Source organism: Leopardus geoffroyi, chromosome C2 (genome assembly GCF_018350155.1).
Source record: "Leopardus geoffroyi isolate Oge1 chromosome C2, O.geoffroyi_Oge1_pat1.0, whole genome shotgun sequence".
NCBI classification, from domain to species: domain Eukaryota; kingdom Metazoa; phylum Chordata; class Mammalia; order Carnivora; family Felidae; genus Leopardus; species Leopardus geoffroyi.
The window spans coordinates 133503043-133525731 of NC_059333.1; positions in this window are offsets into that span (position 1 = coordinate 133503043).

Genomic DNA, 22689 nt, shown 5'->3' on the forward strand with positions numbered 1-22689 from the left:
AAAAAAATTTGTTTTAATGTTTATTTATTTTAGAGAAAGAGAGACAGAATGTGAGCAGGGGAGGGGCAGAGAGAGATGGAGACACAGAATCTGAAGCAGGATCCAGGCTCCGAGCTGTCAGCACAGAGCCCGATGTGGGGCTCGAACCCACGGACCATGAAATCATGACCTGAGCTGAAGTTGGACGCTTATTCAACTGAGCCACCCAGGCGCCCCGCGATATGATTATCTTGATGATTGTTAGTGTTTGTAATCATGGCTCACCTCACTTTGGCACACCCTGACATTTCACTAGAATCTCCATACATCACCAACACCACCCTGGACCCCCAAATTAAAACCATTCTTTAATGAGAGTTCAAGAAGGGAGACAATGGACGGAATTTCAGGTCACTAAGCCATGCAGATGTGTGTAGAAGGTACACAGCTATTTATATCCCCCTGTTTTTGGGGGGCCTCTTTGGGGTATAATAGTCATTGGCACATTCTACCATGGCAAACTTTGCAAGGAGTTCGGTGAGCCTGGAGAATTCTGCGTGATGGAGGGGAGCCCCAAGCAGCCGTAGAAACAACTGCCATTTTTACAACACTGTTAGATCTCAAAACATGTTCACCTAATGACCTTGGAAAGTCTGCCTCTGCAGGGGCAGATGGGGAAACTGAGGCTCAGAAGGGTTAAGTTTTTCAACCAAGGCCATTTAGGACACTGATAATGGATGAAACACAAACCTACTTCTTCAAATTCCAAGTATTCTTTTTTTTTAACATTTTATTTTTAAGTAAACCCAACGTGGGGTTCAAACCCATAGCCCTGAGATCAAGAGATGCATGCTCCACCAACTGAGCCAGCCAGGTGCCCCACCCCCACCCCGGTGCTAAATATCCTTATAATACTTCTTCAAGTATGTTACTTGAGATTAGCCCAAATGTCTATCCCAAGCAGTGGAAGTCACATTTCTTCAGCTATACGAGCGCAATTTGATGACAGTTATTCACCCCATCTCCAGCAGCTGAGGCCCTCTGATTCCTCTGTAGAGAACATAGAAACACCAAGGTGTCAGAGAGTAAGGACTCAGTGACTGTCTCGTATAGGCCTGAGGAAAGAGACCTGAGTCTCAAGCACAGTGCTGTGTGGTCACTCATCAGACCTCCCTCCCAGGCTGAGTGAAATAGCCCTCATTCTCTTCTTGCTCTGATTGTAAATTTGCCAATCTTGGGACAAACTTAGCTCCTCAAGCAGGAGTATTGAGAAAGTGGAAACCCTCGTTATGAGCTAGAAACTATCCAATCCCTGACCTGGGGAGCTTCTCCTTGCTGGAAATGCATGGGTTTGGTTTATATCACTGTCTTTCTGCATCTGGTTAATTCGGGAGCACTGACACAGTTGGGCTTCTAAAATTCAGCGAGGCTGAAGACCACTCACTGACCGGTGGCAAGATGGAATAGACTGGTACATCCTGGGGGCCTGCCAGCGGTCAGCAGGCAGGCCTGCAGGCAGCCTGGCTTTACCACACCCTTTTGAGACAGCGTTTATAACTGCAACAATCTGGAAGCATTAGAAATGCTAGGGACGAAGCAAACTGTGGTAGAGATGGGCTGAGTTCCCAGGAGACCCCCAGAGAGGATAAGATGAAGGAGGTGCTATGTAGACAGGACCTTTGACTGTTATGACAACTGTGAAGCAGCATGAAAGGTGTCTGACATGGTGCTAAATAGAAAAAAAAAATCAGAGCCTGAAATGATAATGGCACATAATTAAACACCGCTAAAAATGTATGAAGGCATCAGGATCAAGACTGGAAGAATGGAGGTGAGCAAACAAAAATGGTTGATTATTCTGAGTGAAAATGTTTGAAATATTTTAAATGTTTCATTAGCCAGTTTTTACGGTGCTAATGCTGCCTGACAAATAGCCCCAGAACTTCTGATGGCTTATAACAACATAGTTACGTCTTGCCAATTGGTTCGCTGAGTGATTGTGGGCCAGATGTAGATCAGCTTGGCTAGGCTGGACTCCAGACTTTAGCTTTGGTTCGGCTTAGTTTCATTTTGAAACTCTGACTAAAGTCACCTTGGTGACCCAGGGCATGACATTCTCATTGCAGAGATCACATGATCAAGAGGAACATGTGAAAACATGTGATGCCTCTTAAGGTATTGTCTCGGAACGGGCAAGTGTCACTTCTGCCCACATTCTATTTGCCAAAGCAAGTCATATATGACCAAGCCCAAAATAAGTGGGATGAAGAGGTGGATTCCATTTGGTGAAGCTCTTGAATTGTGTCCACTAAAGTCCCTACGGAAACCTCTTAACCGCTAGCACCTCATAATGTGACCTCATTTGGAAACAGGGTCTTTACAGAGATATTCGAGTTCAAATAAAGTCATTAAGGTGGGCCTTCATCACATAAGGGAAGGGAAGCAAAAATAATATAAAAACAGGGAGGGGGACAAAACAGAAGAGACTCATAAATATGGAGAACAAACTGAGGGTTACCGGAGGGGCTAAATGGGTAAGGGGCACTAAGGAATCTACTCGTGAAATCATTGTGCACTGTATGCTAACTAATTTGGATGTGAATTTTAAAAATACAGGGGCGCCTGGGTGGCGCAGTCGGTTAAGCGTCCGACTTCAGCCAGGTCACGATCTCGCGGTCCGTGAGTTTGAGCCCCGCGTCGGGCTCTGGGCTGATGGCTCAGAGCCTGGAGCCTGTTTCCGATTCTGTGTCTCCCTCTCTCTCTGCTCCTCCCCCGTTCATGCTCTGTCTCTCTCTGTCCCAAAAATGAATAAACGTTGAAAAAAAAAATTTAAAAAAATAAATAAATAAAATAAAAAATAAATAAGGTGGGCCTTCATCTAAAGTGACTGGTGTCCTTATAAAAAGGGAAAATTTGGATAGTGAGACACAGGCCGAGAGAGGACAACGTGAAGACACGGATAGAAGATATTTGCAAGTCAAGATCTTTCACGGCCCTCAGGAAGAACCAACCCTGTTAACACCTTGATCATGGACTTCTAGCTTCCTGAAGTGTGAGAAAATAAATTTCTGTTGTTTAAGATTTTTATTTTAAATTTAAAAAATTCTGTTGTTTACTCTGGCAGATTAATACAGAAGCCATGGCAAGAGAAGGAAGGGAAGGAGAATTAAGGACACATAATGCAATTTGTGACAATGTTATTACAATAACCATTTAAAAATTTTAAATGTAACGTAGTGAAGAGCACACTTAAGTCCTTTCCTTGGGCGCCTGGGTGGCTCAGTTGGTTAAGTGTCTGAGTCTTGATTTTGGCTCAGGTCATGATCTCTCAGTTTGTGGGATCGAGCCCTGCGTTGGGCTCTGCACTGACAGCATTGAGCCTGCTTGAGTTTCTCTCTCTCCCTCTCTCTCTGCCCCTTCCCTGCTTGTGCTCACTCTCTCTTTCTCTCTCAACGAATAAATAAACTTAAAAAAAAAGTCTTTTGGGGCTCCTGGGTGACTCAGTCGGTTAGGCGTCTGACTTCTGCTCAGGTCATGATCTTGCGGCTTGTGGGTTCAAGCCCTACACTGGGCTCTGTGCTGACAGCTCAGAGCCTGAAGCCTACATCAGATTCTGTGTCTCCCTCTCTCTGTCCCTCCCCCACTTGTGCTCTCTCTCTCTCTGTCAAAAATAAATAAACATTAAAGAAAAAAAGAAAGTCCTCTTCTCATTATCAGTAAGTCTATAACAATAGCACAACAACAATGAAACACTTAAAATGTAAGCATTACCACATGCCAGGAATTATCCTAGGCTCCATAAATACGTAAACTTATTTGATCCTCAAAACAAATTAATATCTCTAAGTAGAAACTACTATTACCTTCAACTTAAAAATAAGGTAACTGTGGCTCAGAGAGGTTAGGCCACTTGCCTAAGCTCACACATCATAGTGGTAGAGTCGGGATATAGCCCAAGAGAGTTCTGTTTCCAGAGCCTGAGCCCCTAACCACTTCGCTATATAGCAAAACTACATTTTTCCCTTTGGTGCTACTCAGTATATTTGAATGATCTGTCCATATCAGGCAGGCAAATTTTATTTCTTATCACGGCCCACAGTCTTACATGATCTAGCCCCTATGCAGTTCATTGGCCTTCTTTCCTTTACCCCAGCCATACCGACATTCTTTTGGTTCTGAACATGCCAAGTTGGTCCCTGCCTTCAAGCCTTTAAGTGCTGTTCTTTCTGCCTGGAATACCTCCCCCAGATCTTTGCCTGGAGGCGCCTCCTTGTTATTTAAATCTGAGCTTAGAAGTGACATTCCCCAGGGAGCTCTCTGCCACCTTAGCCACTCTTCCTCTCACCACATTGTTTCCTTTGTGTTCACAGTCCCTATCAATAGCTGGAATTATCCGTTAAAACTCTTACCAAAAATCTTGTTCGTTATCTATCTCCTTCTCTCTAGAATGTAAACCCTATGAAAGAAGGGGTTTCATCTATCTTACTCATGACATATTCTTAGTAGTTAGAGTGGTTCATGGAACAGAATATGTGCTCATTAAATATTTGTTGTAAATGAATAAAGCTCCCACTTGGCCATGACGTTGAGTGGAAGCACTCACCCTCAGAACTCTTGTCTTCTGAACGACACAAGGAGATCTGGAGATGCATAATCCACATGAGACAGAATGATTCCACTGAAGCCAAATTGCATTTCCAAGCAAACACAGTCTTTAAGTCTTAGTCATTGCGGTTGGAGGCAAGTGAAGTCATCCATTCCACCCCACAAAAGGTCAGAGATGCATATGAAAACGGTCATATTAGATGCATGAAGACTGGATATTGAGAGTCGAGTTTCCATAGATTTGGCTTCACAATAATTACTGTATTGGATGAAGCTGGGTCGATCTGAGTCTGTCTAGAGAAGGTGCTGCTTCAGTTGTCTGGGCCTGGGTTAGGTTTGGTCAGCTGAGCCATCTGGAGAGGGTTAGGGCTCAGCGCCCAGGGTCTGATCTCCTCTTGGCTGCGACACCTCATTGCTCAGCCGCTTCTTCATGGGCTGGATGTCTGTTCTCTTGAAGGTGTGTGGGAGGACCGGGACTCTGAGTTGTTTCTAGTTTCTCATGAAGCCATCCAGGGGACTGAGGTGGGGGTATAAATCACCAAGCTTCTGAGAGCGTAGCTTTAACCACAGTCCTAAGGGCCTGGGCTGACTACAAGACATCTCAGCCTGAATCCTGAAACTGTGTTGGCCGATGATCCAGCTGTCAGCAACCCCATCTCACCCCCCAGCCTGATGTGAGACGCTGCTTCTCTTCCGCACAGGCAGAGCGTTCGATGGGCGAGTGGAGACTAGAATGGCCACAAAATTAGTTAGACCCGGCCTCTGTTTTGGAGTGACTTTGCAGTGACTTGTTAGATGAGAAAGTCACTAGTGAGTTAGTCACTAGTGATTCACATTATCTTTTCTTAAAGAACTCAAGACTCTTAGCAGAATTTGATAAATGTTGATCTTGATGAGATGTTAGAGATTAATAATTTGAAGACTACTTAACTTCCTGAAGAGAATAGAGCCATCTACTTTTGAAGATGGCCAGGATGAGGGGAAGGGAAGGGAAGAGTTCTGGGCCCCATATCTCTGTCATTATGGAGGGCTGCCTCCCAGGAGAAGAGGCTTGGGGATCAGCAACTCATCCCCCAGGCTGAAGAAACCCACTCAAGATAGCTTCAGTTCAAAAAAGGAAAATTTAAATAAGGAGCAAGTTTATCATTCTCCAAGGAAGTCTACTGACATTAGTAGACATTCATCTTGTGGTTTCTATGCTCATTAAAATTTTTTTTAATTTTATTTTTAATTTTTTATAATTTACATCCAAATTAGTAGGCATATGGTGCAACAATGATTTCAGGAGGAGATTCCTTAGTGCCCCTTACACATTTAGCACATCCCCCCTCGCACAACCCCTCCAGTAAGCCTCTATTTGTTCTCCATATTTCAGAGTGTTTTCTGTTTTGTCCCCCTCCCTGTTTTTATATTATTTTTGTTTCACTTCCCTTATGTTCATCTGTTTTGTCTCTTAAAGTCCTCATGTGAGTGAAGTTATATGATTTTTGTCTTTCTCCGACTGACTAATTTCACTTAGCATAATACCCTCCAGTTCCATTCATGTGGTTGCAAACGGCAAGATTTCATTCTTTCTGATTGCCAAGTAATACTCCGTTGTATATATATATACCACATTTTCCTTATCCATTCATCCATCGATGGACATTTAGGCTCTTTCCATACTTTGGCTATTGTTGATTGTGCTGCTATAAACATTGGGGTGCATGTATCCCTTCGAAACAGCACACCTGTATCCCGTGGATCAATGCCTAGTAGTGCAATTGCTGGGTTGTAGGGTAGTTCTATTTTTAATTTTTTGAGGAACCTCCATACTGTTTTCCAGAGTGGCTGCGCCAGCTTGCATTCCCATTGTTAAAAATTTTTTAAGTTAAATTTTTATGTACTTAAAGCTTTTTATTGAGGTATATGTATATACAGAAAAGTACACGTATCTCAAATGTACAGCTTGATCTTTTTGTTTTCAAACTAATCACACCTATGGAACCAGCACCAGATGAAGAAACAGAATTATTGCCTGTATCTCTGCACACCTTCTCACTCGCCTTTCCACTCACCTCCCACAGGCAACAGCTCTCCTGACCTCTAACATCTAGATAAATTAAGGGCCACCATGAGGTTGATGCTGAGTGCTTCAAAGTCATCTCAAGATAAATGCGTTTTGCCTCCTCCTAGTTTTACTGCTTTTTCTTGTATTTACTATTACTTATATTTACTATTAGACCTCCCTATGATAAATGATATAACTGAATTAGAATCTCACTCACTGCTTAAGTTCCGCTGACTTAACAAATCTATGCCTTTCTGCTGCTACTAATAACAGTTAAGACTTCCAAAGTGTTACCACATGCCAAGCATGTTCTGATTACTTTACATAAGTTGACTCATTGAATCTTCATGACAGCCTGTCATGAAGTGTTTTTATTATCATCCGCATTTTAAAGGCATGAACTTCAAATGTGTCCTTATTGTTGCTGCCCATCACATGGTTATTAAATCACACAGTGATTCCACATCTTTTCCTTCCTTCTCAAACCTCCAATTCTGCCCCCTCCATCCTCACTCTTAGCTGAGGACTCTGTTCATCTCAATTAAAGGAGAGCTTCTGTGAACTCCCACCACTATAGTTACCTACCCACCAGCCACCATCTGATTTCCCACCCAATACTATAGATGGGTTATCTGTGCTCCTCTAGAAAGAACGATCTTGTTTGTGTAGGAATTCCCAACCATTTTCCTATACTCAAAGACCTTACCCCAACCATTTGTCTCTTCTCTATATCATAATTTTTCACTATCTTGCAGATCATTCCTATTTATACGAATATGCTGTTATTTTCCCATCAAAAAATACCTGCTTTTGATTACATTTTATTTGCTTCCCTGTGCAGAAAAATTGGAAAGATTTTTCTAAACTCACAGTATCTAATTCCTCTCTAACCACTCTCTCTTAAACCACTCCAGGCAGGATTTTGCCCCTACCACTAAATTAAAACTGTGCTTATCAAGGACAGAAATGAATGTGTTGCTAGATATAATTCCTGATTCTCAGTCTTTTTTCTTGACCCATCAGTAGCTCTGGGCACAGCTGATAATTCCCTCTTCCTTGGTGCCCTTCCTACGCTTGGATTCCAGGCCGCCACACTCTTCTGGTTTTCTTCCCGTCTCTTTGTTTGCTTCTTTTCACGGTCCTTTGCTGGCTTTGCCACTTCTTTCTAACCTTTTAACATGAGAGTCCTTAGGGATCCATCTTTGACCCTTTCCTCTGTCTGCATTCACTCTCTTGATGACTTCATCCAGTCTCATGGCTTTAAACATCAACTCTATGCCAGTGACTCACAAATTTATATACCCAGACCAGATGTCTCTCCTAAACTTCAGAGACATACACACAGATGCCTTCTCCACATCCACACCTGGGCGAGTAATAGACATCTTAGACTTAACATGTATGAAACTGACTGTCCAAGGCTATGGCAGTAATATATGGTCACAGTTGTCCTCTGATCAAGAGGAGGTAGCATGGAACCAGTGCTGCTGACACATTGAGAAGGACAGAGTAGAAGATGAAAGAGTCAGTGTCCTTGAAAACACTGTTGGACCATTCTGTGTGAGGTCATAACTTAATTTTTGAGTTGGCTTTTCTGTTGCTTGTGGTCAGAATCAGTCCAATTAATTACATATCCCAAGCTGGAGGGCAATTTAATGGAGATCTCAATATTTCTTTTTCTCAATATTTCTTTTTCCTGATTGTCTTCCTCAGTCTGTTCCCCAACAAGAGACCAGAGACAATGCAAACACTTTAATGAGAGGAACATTTAAACAATTACATAGGAGGCAACCTGAGATTTCCCAGCGACACTTCTTTCTTCTTGAGAGAAGATAGCCTTTGCTTATTTCCTTCACTAACAAAATGCTGCCAGTTAATGTGATGAGTTCATTTCAAAAGTATGGCTAGTGTATTGGGTGTGTAATGAGGCTGGTGTAATCCTGGAGTGGGAGCTCCACATACGAATAAGGATTTATTCTAAACTCAATTTTCAAATATTCCCAGCTCTAGTGAGTGGGGCAAGTGAGTGGGGCAAATTCTAAGTATCAAAGTTAGGACTTAAGTTCTAAGGATGGGGGCTTGTGATATAATTCAGAAAGGTAGTATAGCCACTAGCTTTAGAAAAAGGACATTGCTAAGGGACTAAATATGAAAAATACAAGACAGCAGCAACGATATAACTTTTCTGGAAGCAGTTTGGTGATGTGTATCAAAGTCCTTAACAATGCTCATATCTTTTAACTCAGTAATTTCACTTTATTGGAATCTAGAACAAGGAAATAATCCTAATGAAGAGTAATGACATCATATCCATCCCCAATCTTCTTTGGGTCCATTTCTTTTGGATGCTCAGCTGGAACTGTTCTCAAGTAATTTGATAGCACTTGCCATAAGAGAAGCTGAAGACAGAAGATGAGAGGTCCTTAGAAAATCAAGAGGAAAAAAAAAGAAAGTCAACAGAAAGAATATGCATCTCTCATTTGAGTCTACATTCTGTTGCTTTGGGAAAAAATTATTGCTTGCTGTGGTGAAATATGCTTTCCGTTAGGTAAATCACTGGCGGCTGGCTGGAGCTTCCATTGCTGGAAAGGCTGAATGGGATCATGCTCACAATTCTATTCCACAAGGTCGCAAGACAAGAACCTTCCCGATCACACTTTAGAGTCTGTGACTCTTGAGCATAGCCAATCTCTATTAACATCTGGCAAAATATGAGGCTCTAGGTTTCAAAGACACAAGAAGAGACTGGGGGCTGGGAGGTGAAGTATGGGTGTGTATGAGAGAGAGGACACCCTTGTTCTCTAAGCAGTCTTCTCAGGCATGCTACTTCATGGCTCCTGGGACTTTGAATTGTCTTCTGTGCACTTTCCTCACAGCTTAACTGGAATATTTATGTGTCCAGAGAGGTTCCTACCTCGCCCTCTCAGCTGTCTCTCAATTTCCTGGGGATGCGTGTGAAGTTCTTACCACTTACTGCTGGTGCGTACAAAATATTGAAGCTTCTCAAACTTTTCAGGAGATTTGGAGTGTTAGGGTATCTTCCTCAATGTCACTTTCTATCTCCTGTCTGGGCTCCCCACTGGTAAAATAACATAGCATTAGAGGTTCTGTATTGACTTGGGTGACTGTTGAATTAAAGAGAGACAAGGGGATACATCTGGGAGATCCAGGAACTTTGGTTCCGGTGGTACAAGGAATAAGAAAAGGACTCTTAACTCTAGTGAGGAAAGAGGAACTCCTAACTTATCAGAAAAGGCATCTTTTCCCGCTAGTTGCCAGAGGAGGTCTATAGAAGACACTGGACATCTGTGCGTTGGACGGAGCTTCCAAACCAGCCCACTCACCCTCCTTGGCAGCGTTCTCCAGACTCCCCCATGCGGTAATGCAGTAGACATGAGGGTCACCACAAAGCTATGCTAGCCCAGACTATAACCTCCTGCTCAAAAATCTCGGGTTTCTGCTGGGAATCGGAAAATTACTAAGTGATAGGATTCCTCTTTCCCTGCTATGGCCAGCTTCTTCATCCACCGCAGAACCCACAACTTGGTATACATACAACAGGATCTTCTCCCTAGGAAGTTCCACCCCACAAATTTAACTCACATATGTTCTCTGCAAGATTGTCAGTGAGTAAAAAAAAAATGGATTTAAAGAAAAGTATGGAGAGTTGCAGTAAATTGCCTCCAGAATTTGGAGACAAAGCCAGGAAAAGAGAAAACTCTCAGATAGGAACTAGTATGATTTAATATAAGTGGAGAAATGTGGCCTCTTCAGAAGACTTCAGAAAGTTGTAGGGTGCAGCCTCATCATTTATAGACTTTCAGAGTTTGGAAGGAATAGTATGTGAGAGTGCCTGAGCCATACTAAGCACGTTGTAGGTCATCGACAAGTGCTAGCATTTTTTCAGTTGCTTCTAGTCCAAGATGCATCTGAGGTGTAAATCATTTTGGACCTCTCTGCTAAATCATCTTTTCTTATATGAACATACATATATTTCTCTGTAATTTCCTTTTTAAAAACATGTTTATTTATTTATTTTTGAGAGAGAGAGAGAGAGAGAGCATGTGCATGAGCTGGGAAGTGGCAAGAAAGAGGGAACGAGAGGATTCCAGGCAGGCTCCATGCTCAGCACAGAGCCCGATAAGGGGCTCGATCTCAGGACCATGATGAGGTCATGACTTGAGCTGAAATCAAGAGTCAGACACTTACCCAACTCAGCCACCCGAGTGCCCCTCTCTAATTTCCTTTTATTATCTTATAGCTATTCCTGGGGGCTTTACAGAATAAATTTTATCTCTTTTCACCATGACATACTTTAATTTTTTTTTTTTTTTTTTGAGAGAGAGAGAGAGAGAGAGAGAGAGACAGAGCACAAGCAGGGGAGGGGCAGAGAGAGAGGGAGACAGAATCCAAAGCAGGCTCCAGGCTCTGAGCCATCAGCACAGAGCCTGACATGGGGCTCAAATTCACATACCGTGAGATCGTGACCTGAGCCAATGTCAGACACTCAACCAACCGAGCAACCCAGGCGCCCCCACCATGACATACTTTAAAACATCTGAAGGCAGCCATTTTGTTTCCCAAATATTCTCTTCAATGTAAAAGTCCCCAAGTCCTTACCTATTCTGCTTATGACCTACTTTTGAGGCCTTCATCACCAGTTCACTCCCTCTGAATATACTTGTGTTTGTCTTTGTTCTTCCTAAAAGGGTGACCATGAACTGGATGCTATACTGTAAGAGGAATGTTAAATAGCACAGAACAAAACAGGACTATCACATTTCTCATTGTTATTTGTACAGGCTGTATCAAATTTGTTTCATTTTCCGGCTTGTTTCAGAAACTATGTCACTATGATACCTCATACTATCTTACTATCCATGAAAATCTTCAAAGATTTTTAGCTATTTCCCCCATCTATTGGTAGAGATTACTAATTGTTCACCAAAAGCTATTTTCTCTTCTTCTATTATAGTTGGATACCTGGCTACTCAGCTAGAGATTACATTTCCCAACCTCCTTCGCAGTTAGGGGTGGTCATGTAACTATATTCTTGCCAGTTGGATATAAATGACAATGATGCACTCAACTTCCAAGCTTTGGCCTTTAAGTATTGCCTTTGTGCTTCTCCATGCATTTTTCCCCTTCCCAAAGATGATACCTGACCAGGCCCGTACCCAGGCTCCAAACATGCCGATCAGGATCATACACTAAGGGTTGGTAGAATTGCAAGATTAAGGAGACTGAGGCCTTAATGATCAGTGGAGCAGAAAACTGACCAATCAGGACCTTTAACATTGGGATTTGTATCAGTCAGCTGCTGGCATAACAATGTTGCCTAACAAACAACCTTAAGAGATCAGTGGCTTACAATAAAATAAAGGAGACAGGATCTTAAAAGCATGACAACCAAAACTCATTTCTTTGGCAGGGTCTGTGGATAAGAGGCATTTTCAGAGAAAAGAATGGGGCTAGATGCACCCCAATCACCTTGAGTTTCTGGAGCTGCAAAGTCATAGACCAGATATTGGATTATGCATCCTTACCTAAGTACTGACAATGGGGGAGACTTCACCTGCACAGAAACCCTGCTCTTTTGGGGGTAGATTGCTACATTGGTGGCCTCCAATGAACCATGCCTCTTGGTGTTTATACCCTTGTGTACTCCCCTCCCACACTGACTCTGCACTTAACCAGAGACTTGGTTTGGTCATTGAGACATTAGCAAAGTGATGCAACAGAGGCGTGATAAATGAATTCACATTGGAGTTTGACCTCTTGCAATGCTCCTTCTTGAAAGTCAACTGCCATGCTGTAAAGACATTTGGGCTGAATTGACCAATGGTGAGAGGTCCTGGAGGATGAGAGTCCATCTTGGATGTCTCAGATCCAGCCAAGCTCCCAGCTGAATATAGCCCATGAGTGACCTCAGCTATACCATGTGGAACAGAAGAGCAACTCAGCTGATACCAGTCGTCCACAGAGTCATGAAAAATTATGAATTGCTGTTGTTTTTAAGTCAGTTTTGGGAGCAGTTTATAAAGCTACAAAGGATAACTGAAAATGTCTCCTCTTTAAAATTTTCTTGGCTACAAAACTCATTGCGAAATGTAGATGTCTGGTCTGAGACCTTTGGAGAACATTTTCTGGCACTGGAAGGATAGCCAAAGGGCCCTGGAAGTGGAATCTGGAAATGTCTCTGTTCTCCTGAAAATTAAAAATATTTTACTCACAAATCCTGAAAAGAAAAAGAAATCTTTAAACCATGAGATATAAGAATGTTCTGCTAACTAGCCAGATAAGACCAAGTTCTCACTCAGTGCCCCTCATTCCTCTCTCACATCTCTATTTTCTTCCTCAATAAATACATAATTTAAGGGAAGGCTATAGATTTTCTTTTTGGTCCTCCTGAGACACCAAGAGAGGCAACTGCCTTCAAATGCCTCCTGTTCTATTGCCCAGTCTCTTGTGAGGTGGCTCAGTGCGTGATGGGCTGTATGTCCCTAAAGACCGAAGAGGAAGTCTTCCTAGTTAATGCTAGAGAAAGTTACCCAGAGAGATAAAAATCACCATCTTCTGAGCTCCTTAGAAGTAGGACTGGATATGACATCTCAGGAATATTTTGGGTTTGTCCTTGGCTGAAGGTATATGACTCCCTACTATCCCCAATTGCTTATAGATTCTATGACACTAAATGAGGATGTGTGGTTCCAAGTATTGTTAAATGTACCAAGAGGTTTACATTCCAAAGCACCAAGACCAGCATTTACAATCTCTTCTTTTTAAGCATGTGTACTGAGCAAGCTCTGAACTTTGCCCAGAAGCAAGTTTTCATTTATTCATTAAACAAATATTTTTATTGGGTAGCTACCCTGTCTGGATAGTCAGCAGGGATCAATTCAGTGGCCTAGCAGATACCTTGTTTGAGGCTGTGTCACACATTCTCCCCTTTGGAAGAGCCAACCAAACACACTTTTTTTTCCCTTTTTCTTTTTCTTTCTTTTCTTTCTTTCTTTCTTTCTTTCTTTCTTTCTTTCTTTCTTCCTTTTTTAGACTTTCTTTTGGAACCAGTCCAATGAGGCTTCTCTCCCTCCTCAAGCCAAGGGTGAGCCCATGATCTAAGCCAGGCCAATTAAATGTTTTCACTCTGGATTTTATTTTATTTTATTTTATTTTATTTTATTTTATTTTATATATTTTTTAATTTTTTTAACGTTTATTTATTTTTGAGACAGAGAGAGACAGAGCATGAACAGGGGAGGGGCAGAGAGAGAGGGAGACACAGAATCTGAAACAGGCTCCAGGCTCTGAGCTGTCAGCACAGAGCCCAACGCGGGGCTCGAACTCACGGACCGTGAGATCATGACCTGAGCCAAAGTCGGACGCCTAACCGACCAAGCCACCCAGGCGCCCCGGATTTTAAATCAAAACAGATTATTAAAGAAACTGAAAATAAGTTGGCATTTAGGGATCTCACACCCCAATCAGGCCATTTTTACCAGAATATTTCCTGCCATTTTAGCTTCCTGCTTTTTAGAGCTGCCTTGTTCCTGCTTGTTTCCAAGACCTGTTCTCTGGTCTGACTACTAACTCCAGATGTCCTTCCAACAAATTCCCTTTTTCTTAGATTAGCCAGATTGATTTCTGTTACTTTCATCCAAGACACCCTGATGGATACAAAAATGAGTGAAACAGACATAATCTCAGCTTTCGGAGCCTAACAATTGGGTCAGAACACATGCACTAAACAAACAAAAAATACATATTACAAAGAGCTGTGAAATAAATGGAAGAGAACAGAATAGAAGAATGACCTGATTGAGATTGTGGGCTGCTGAAGGCCACAGTGAGATCTTAAGGGTGAGCAGGCTGAAAGAGAGAGCAGAGAGAAAGGGCTTTTCCAGCAGAGGACAGGAGACAAACAAAGGCCCTGAGGCAGAGAGAAGTTTCTTGCATTCGGAGAAGGATTGGGCTGGCATCCTCAAGAAGGGTCCAAGCTGAGGCTAGAACGATGGGCTCAGGCTGAGCATACACAGTCTTAGAGTTCTAGAGAGAACTTAAACTTTGTTTCAAGACAATGGGAAGAGACTCTCAGAACATTTTAAGTGTGAGTGAGATGATGTGGTTAGATTTTTTAAACAATCCCCCTGGCTGCTGTATAGTTGGCTTACAGGACAAGACCCAGGGAATTGCTGAGTGGTCTGGGAGGGCGATGAGGCTACTTCGGCTAGATGGTAACGAGGGAGATGAAGGGAAGCAAAGTCCTAGTAGGATTTACAGGTGCTTTGTGTGCAGAACCTCCTGCTCCAGGGCGTGACTGCCTGTGGACAAGGACGTAGTCCTGCTCATTTCTAACATCCCCTGCAGTACCTAAACGCTTTGTGCTTCTGCAGAATTTCACAATTTACAAAGTGTTTCTTTGTCCAACTCTCCTTTCATCCTTGCGGCAATCCTGAAGGGGTTACGGAGAATAAAGTAACAAAGGCCTGGAAGGAGAGGTTAAGTGATCCAGGCACACAGTTGAGGGCAACCAAGCCACTCAGAACCTACCCCTCCCCATGACACCCCATTGCACCAGCTCAGTGTCTAACCTATAAACTGTAGAATCCCCAGGAATGTTTGCAGATCTGGAAATAAACTGAGATGTTCTCACTGCCCTTTGGTGGTCCACCTGAACCTGGGTGCTGTGAGATGGTCTTAGAACTTTGTCAGCATCCGTCTCCACTGTCAGGCTTTGCCCAGCCTACGCTGAGCACTTTTTGGCCAAGTCGTACATTCCTATCCCCTTTTATCTCATTCTGCCTGGATTCGTGGAATCTTTTCTATCATCCTTCCCTAGAATGCCTACTTCCCTTTGCCTAGATTAGTGTCTAAACTGGCAGGCAGCATTGGCATCGCTTGGAAACTTGTTAGAAATGTAAACTCTCAGGCCCCACCTCAGACCTATTGAATAAGAAACTATGGGGGTGGCCCAGCCATCTGTGCTCTAATAGGCCTGCCAGCCGGTTTTGATGCATGCCAAAGTTTGAGAACCACTGGTTCTCTTTCCAGGAGCAGCCCCTGAAGCTGCAGACAGCTGAGATCAGCGAAGGATGTGTTTTCTATAAACCCTAGTCAGGGGCTGAAGTCACCGATGGATCTTACCCAAGCTGTGGGCCTATGTGGCTGAAAGGTGGTGACAGCTCCAAGCCGAAGAAGCTAGTGAAACTCTGAGGGGTCTCTTGCTTCCGTGGGCCGCACCAGATCCCAAGGAGGAGGGCTGGAGGAGGGTAAAAGGGAACCACTGTCTATCCTTCCTGCCTTTGTCCTTAGCACTCATGCCTCCTTTGCCCACCAAACACTCACGGAGCCTCCATAAGGCGCCTGGGACTGTGATGGGTTCAGGGAGTACAAATGAGAGCTTTCTTGGGAACAGGGATCAGTCAGGTGGATAAATGACTACAGGTGACACCGTGAAGTACTCTAGCGGGGGTGTGCATTAGTCACCTCAGGCTGTCATAACAAAATACCACGGACAGGGGGGCTTAAACTTAAAAGAAATTTCTTTTCTTTTAAATTCTTTAAAATGTGTATTTATTTTTGAGAGAGAGAGAGAGCGAGAGAGAGAGAGAGAGCAAGTAGGGGACGGGCAGAGAAAGAGGGAGACACAGGATCTGAAGCAGGCTCCAGGCTCCGAGCTGTCAGCACAGAGCCTGACGTGGGGCTTTTGAACCCATGAACCACAAGATGGTCATGACCTGAGCCAAAGTCGGATGCTTAACCGACTGAGCCACCCAGGCGCCCGGACATTTATTTTCTCACAGTTCTGAAGGCTGGAAGTCTGAGATGGAGGTGTCAGCAGTCAGGCTTGGTTTCTCCCGAGGCCTCTCCCCTCGGCTTGCACAGGGCTGCTCACTGCCTGTGTCCTCTTCACGTAGAGTTTGTCCGGGCATGAGCATCCCTGGTGCCTCTTTGTGTTCTGATCTCTCTTATGAGGACACCTGTCAGATTGGGTTGGGGCCTTGACTGTCTGACTCACTGCTTCAAAGTCCCCATCTCCAAATCCAGTCACATTCTGAGGTACTAGGGGTTGGGCTTCAACATACGAATTCATGGGGGACAGCCGTTGGCAGGGTGTGACCAGTATTGTCCTCAGTGGAGTAGGACACAACTGCATGAGGGGGTCGGAGAAGGTTTCCCAGAGAAGGTGATGATATTTAGGCTTCGTTCTGAAATATGTTCCCAAGTGAACAGGGAGCTGGAAGCGAATTCTGGACAGAGCAAAGATACTCTGCAAAGACAGGGAAGCGGGGCCAACCTGGTGAGCTTGGAAGAAGGAAGAATTTCAATGTAGCTACAGCGTGTGGCCCATGAGGCTGTACCTTGCTGCTCAGGTCAGGGGAGGCGCAGTCTGGAGTCCTCAGTAGCTTTGACTATTGCCTCAGCTGTGTTCCTTGGTGACAGGTGGCAGAGACGGACTCGGCAAAAATGGTCTTTGGGCAAAATGGTCTTTAAAGAGGACATCAGGGAGCTCAGAAAATTGCTGGGAAGGCTGAAGAGCTTCGCACAGAAATGGCGCTCCCGGGGACCGTGTACCAGGGTTGTGGGACTACCCTGGCGGGATGATCTCATTGGAACAAACAAGCTCTGGCCGTTTTCCCTGCCCCTGAGACTTTCCACTCAAGATTCAAGATCCGGTTAAAGAGACTGATACCACCGAGTGTTGGTGACCGTGTGGAGCGACTAGAATTCTCTTACAAGGCCGACGGGCACGTGAACCGGTACCAAAACTTTGGACAGCGGGCAGTGTCTACTAAAGATGAACGTACTTATGTGCCCCATGAGTCAGCAGTTCTGTACTTTCAGATAGAGGCGCTGGTGGTGACGCTTGGAGGAATCAGACTGTATCGAGTCCTCGCACAATTTACTTGCCTTTCCTTCAGCCTCGTCTCCTCTCGGAGCTCTTTCATGTAATTGGGAGGCATGCCACGAAATACAGTGTGTTTGTTTGTTTGTGTTTCTCTGTTGTTATGAGCCACCTCTTGTCTCGTGGTCTGTCGTCCGCGGGGCATATCACACAAGTCACTAGACTCCACATAGTGACAGTTTTCAGTGGCACGGTGGGTAGGCTCATTGTAGAAACAGAATAATTATAAATGGTTCACATGAACCAAAACCTGGCAGCAGCATCTGAGGGGTTCTCTGTATACTGCTGTGCCTCTGGCAGGAGCTGAAGACCGCAGAGCTAGTCCTTGTATCTAGCGGGAGCTGAGCACATGTAATAAGATGGTAGTTTTGAGCGGAAAGGACCCCCCTTCGATTTGCTTGGGGCAGACTCCGTGTGACTCCTCTTCCTGGTCTGATTCCAGGCTGGATAGCTCAACCACGGCTTCGCTCAGCTGAAAAATAATGTAGACTTGCCTCTGCTGACGTCTTGGCCAATTTTTCCAGTCTTTGAACTACCATCTTGGACAGTTTTCCTGTACGCGTTGTTCACGGGACTTCTCCCTTATGGTCATTGTTGGAGTGGCTGGACAGAGCAACATGCCCGCCATTGGCTTAGACCAAAGACAGTTGTCTTTTGTTACTTGTGGTAGTTATGTTCTATATAGTCATCCGGACCACTGAATCACTGAATACGGAAACGTTGTTCTTAGGGGAAAACACACACACACACACACACACACACACACACACACACACATCTCACATAGATTGTAATTCCTAAATCCTAAACACAATTTTTCTTGATAGATTCTATTTTCTTTTTAAAAAAATTTTTTTTTCAACGTTTATTTATTTTTGGGACAGAGAGACAGAGCATGAACGGGTGAGGGGCAGAGAGAGAGGGAGACACAGAATCGGAAACAGGCTCCAGGCTCTGAGCCATCAGCCCAGAGCCTGACGCGGGGCTCGAACTCACGGACCGCAAGATCGTGACCTGGCTGAAGTCGGACGCTTAACCGACTGCGCCACCCAGGCGCCCCGATTCTATTTTCTTAATTTACAAAAGAGAGAACGAGGTTCAGAAGTGTGAAGTGACTTGCCCTAGGCTGCCTAGCTAACAGGTGCCAGAGTTGGGATTCAAACCCTATTCATCCAGCCCCAGAGACAGCTTCTTGAACTACATTGTGCTGCCCCCACCCCCTCCGTCCTCTGGACACCTCTGTGTGAGAGCCAGAACAGGAGGGCAGAGTGCTGCCTTGACCCCCCTCAGTCGGATCTGTACGAATTGGGTCACTCAAAATTTCTGGTTCTCTGCACACGTCAGCAAATGACGATGAAAACACTGCAAGTGTTTGGTTTGGGGGTTACAAATAAATTCTAGCGAGTAAGTGCTATTTGCAAATGTGGAATCCGTGACTAACGAGGATCGACTGTATACATTGTTCATATTCTTCATGAGAACTTAAATCTTCCACCCCTCTTTCTATCCCTGTCCCCTCTCCCCACAGTAAGCTATGTCCTCAAGACTCCAAACATTTCAATAGTCATTGATGTTCATGAATGATTTTCCAAAAATGTCTATCTATGGAAGCTAAAGCTAGCCTTAAAGAGACAGATGGACATATGCGACTATATTTGACCTCGATGGGCCCAGCCAGCACCATCCCTCCTGGCTTTGTGAAGGTATGGCAGACCATGGGAATGTCTGTGGGCCATATTTATTTGGTCTTCAGAATAAATGGGGAAAATGAGGTACCAATTTCAGGCAGGGGAATTAGACTGCTTAGAAACGTGTAGAACTGAATGAGGGTGATCTGCCTGAAATGGACAGACTGTTCTGCTAAGGCAGAATAAATATTGTGGGATGTAAAGAAACAAAAGAATATCTAAGTACTTGTATCTTGATAAATTGTGCAATAATTCTTATACCGTTATCCCCAGCCCTGCTGTTCTATTTCAACATCTCTTTACAACGGAATACTAATTTTTTCATTTTATAAGGATGAAAAAATGTCTTTTTTCACCAGAGTGTCTTTTTTGACCTAGTCAGAAGTCACACACCATCATATCCTCAATACTATTGGCTAATAGGTTGGCCCCATCCAGCGTGGGAGGGGACTACACAAAACCATGAAAAGTGGAAAGTGGGAATTGTGGAGGGGCTCTGGAGACTGGCCACCACAACTGTTACACTAAGTCACCCTGTGCTCAACGACTGCCATGGGCTCCTTACTGCCTGGCTGTGTGGCACCAAATCAGAACCTGACTGAACCCCTTTTCATCAACCCCAGTTCTCTAGACCCCACTTCAGAAGCTATGGGTCATGTAAGGTTTTCAGCCTGCTGCTCCCCCCATGTGACATCCCACCTCTGCCTATTTGTTCCCACCAGCTTGAAGCATCCTTTCTACCCATCTTCCCTAAGCCAAGACTGTCTTCCTGTGGCTAGAGCTCTAAACGGAGTAGGGACATGTACAAGGCTTCTGGGAGAGAACTGATCCTACAGGAGGAGGGGGCCGGGCTTCTAGACAATATGAACCTTAGAGATCTAAGGGCAGAGACCACTCAGAGCCAGTGGGGAGGATGGGGGGAAGGAGGCTGCTGTCATTCAGACTTGCCCTCAGCCAAGTCCCTTGGGAGTTTCTATCTGAGTCCTGAAGGAGACTGAGAAGCTGGGAGCAAGGAAACACTCCCAAGACTTCTCTCACCACTCATGCTATGAGGCACAAGGGTAAAAGCCACAGGGAGTTGGTCCTCATTTAGCAAAGTGTGAGGCATCAGAGTCATCAGAAAGGAATGCCCAGGGGCACCTGGGTGGCTTCATTGGCTGAGCATCTGACTCTTGATTTTGGCTCAGCTCATGATCTTGCAGTTCATGAGTTGGGGCCCCACATCAGGCTCTGTGCTGACCAGCATGGAACCTGCTTGGGATTCTCTCTCTCCCTCTCTCACTCTGCCCCTCCCCTGCTCATTCTCTCTCTTTCAAAATAAATAAGTAAACTGAAAGAAGGAAAGAAAGAAAGAAAGAAAGAAAGAAAGAAAGAAAGAAAGAAAGAAATGCCCAACCTAGTACCCTGGAAGGATCTTCTCAGGCACTGTGGGCACTACCAAACAGAGTCAGAGCAGGACCAGGGAACATGGCGGCTGTCCCAGGGGGGTCAAGAGCACTTTTCTGAGAGCACATCCAAGACATCCTCTGTGGGTTCCCAGAAGTGATTGCCCTACCGGAGGCCGGATGTCCTGAGAGAGAGAGAGACTTGGACAAACGTGGGGTTTCGTCGTTAATGTGACTCCGCTGGTACTCCCCAGAGGAGCCCAGGCTCTGACTTTTCCTGCTGAGGCTGAGTACAAGCTCCTCCCTTTGTAGTGCTTTGGGAGGTTTGAGACGAACAATGAATTGTGAATGCAGGAATCCCCTGTCCAGTCGATTTCAGTAAACAAAGAAACTCATCTCCTGCAACCTCCCAGGACAAAACCCTTTGGGGGGGGGGGCGGTCCCTGTGTTGATGACTGGGAGGAAGCAATGTTTGCAACCCCAAAACAGTTTTTTTCTGAAAGGTGGGGGTAAAAACAAAGTTGGGAGACCAACTATTCCTTAACCTCTGCAAGCAAAGGAGAAAAACAGGAGGTGTGGCATTTCCTTCTATCACTGAGGATGGAATTGTCATCTTCATTTATCATCCGTGGTAATAACTAGAAGTAACCACGACTGAGCTGGGTCACGAAGAGTCCTTGACTGCCAAGAGATTTCGATCTAGTAGGGAAGACTCTCAAAGCAATGTTTGCTGAGTGAGACCCAAAGTCGGGGTGGTGGGGGTGATGGGGAAAGAGGTGCTGGGGCCTCAGACAGGTGCACAGATATCGGTGGCAGAGGTCCCAAGAGGGAGACATCTCGGCAGGCTGGATCCACAGGCCCTCGAGGGAGGAGGTCTGGGGGCACGTCTGGCAAGTAGGATTTAAAAGGGGCAGAGGGGTTGACTGGGTGGCTCAGTCCATTAAGCCTCCAACTTCGGCTCAGGTCATGATCTTGCAGTTCGCGAGTTCGAGCCCTGCATCAGGCTCTGTGCTGACAGGTCAGAGCCTGCTTCAGATCCTCGGTCTCCCTCTCTGTCACTCCCCCACCCGTGCTCTGTCTCTCTGTGTCTCTCTCAAAAATAAATAAACACTGTTTTTTTGTTTTTTTTTTTTTTAATTTTTTTTTCAACGTTTATTTATTTATTTTTTTGGGGGGGACAGAGAGAGACAGAGCATGAACAGGGGAGGGTCAGACAGAGGGAGACACAGAATCGGAAACAGGCTCCAGGCTCTGAGCCATCAGCCCAGAGCCCGACGCGGGGCTCAAACTCACGGACCGCGAGATCGTGACCTGGCTGAAGTCGGACGCTTAACTGACTGCGCCACCCAAATGCCCCTAAACACTGTTTATTAAAGGGGCTGGAGGGGTGTGGAAAGGAGGAAGGGGAAAGGCATTGACCTCATGGGCAAGGGCCCAGAAGTGTCCCTTTCAGCCCAAACCCAGTTGGTAAAATCTTTGCCGGTACCTGAGAGATATTCAGTCAATGCCTTTCTTTTGCTGTGAAGGCGCAATTACGGGGCCCAGCTCAGAGTGAAAGCCGCGTCTCACACATCGCCCCTCCTCATTGTTTCCACAAACTCATCTGCACACCAATCAATGACAATTATGGCCACTCACGAATTTTAACTGTCAGACTGGAATGGCAAATACAATAAATCTCCACTGTGGCAACTAAATATCGATTTTCTTCGTCAGACGTCTCAATACTTAGAGTCAGGAAGCTGCAGATGTGAAGTTTGCTCCGGCAGACCTACCAGTACATGCCAGGAATGGGTCGGAAACTCTCCTGGAGAGGATTGTTCTTCATATGTCGTGGAACAAAGTGGCAGCCGTGCAGCAACTGCAGACTTACTTGGTGGGAGGCAGATGCAGACGGACTGGATGACGGGGGGCCAGGCGGGGGGGGGGGGTGGGATGGCAGCAAGGCCCAGGCATTGGGACATGACGTCCACGTTTACTAGGCCCTGATTTTCTAGTGGGAGCAAGACCAGGTTGCTACAACCTTACGTGTAGGATCTATTTGGTGTCATATTGTGTCTTGTCCTTACTGTTCCT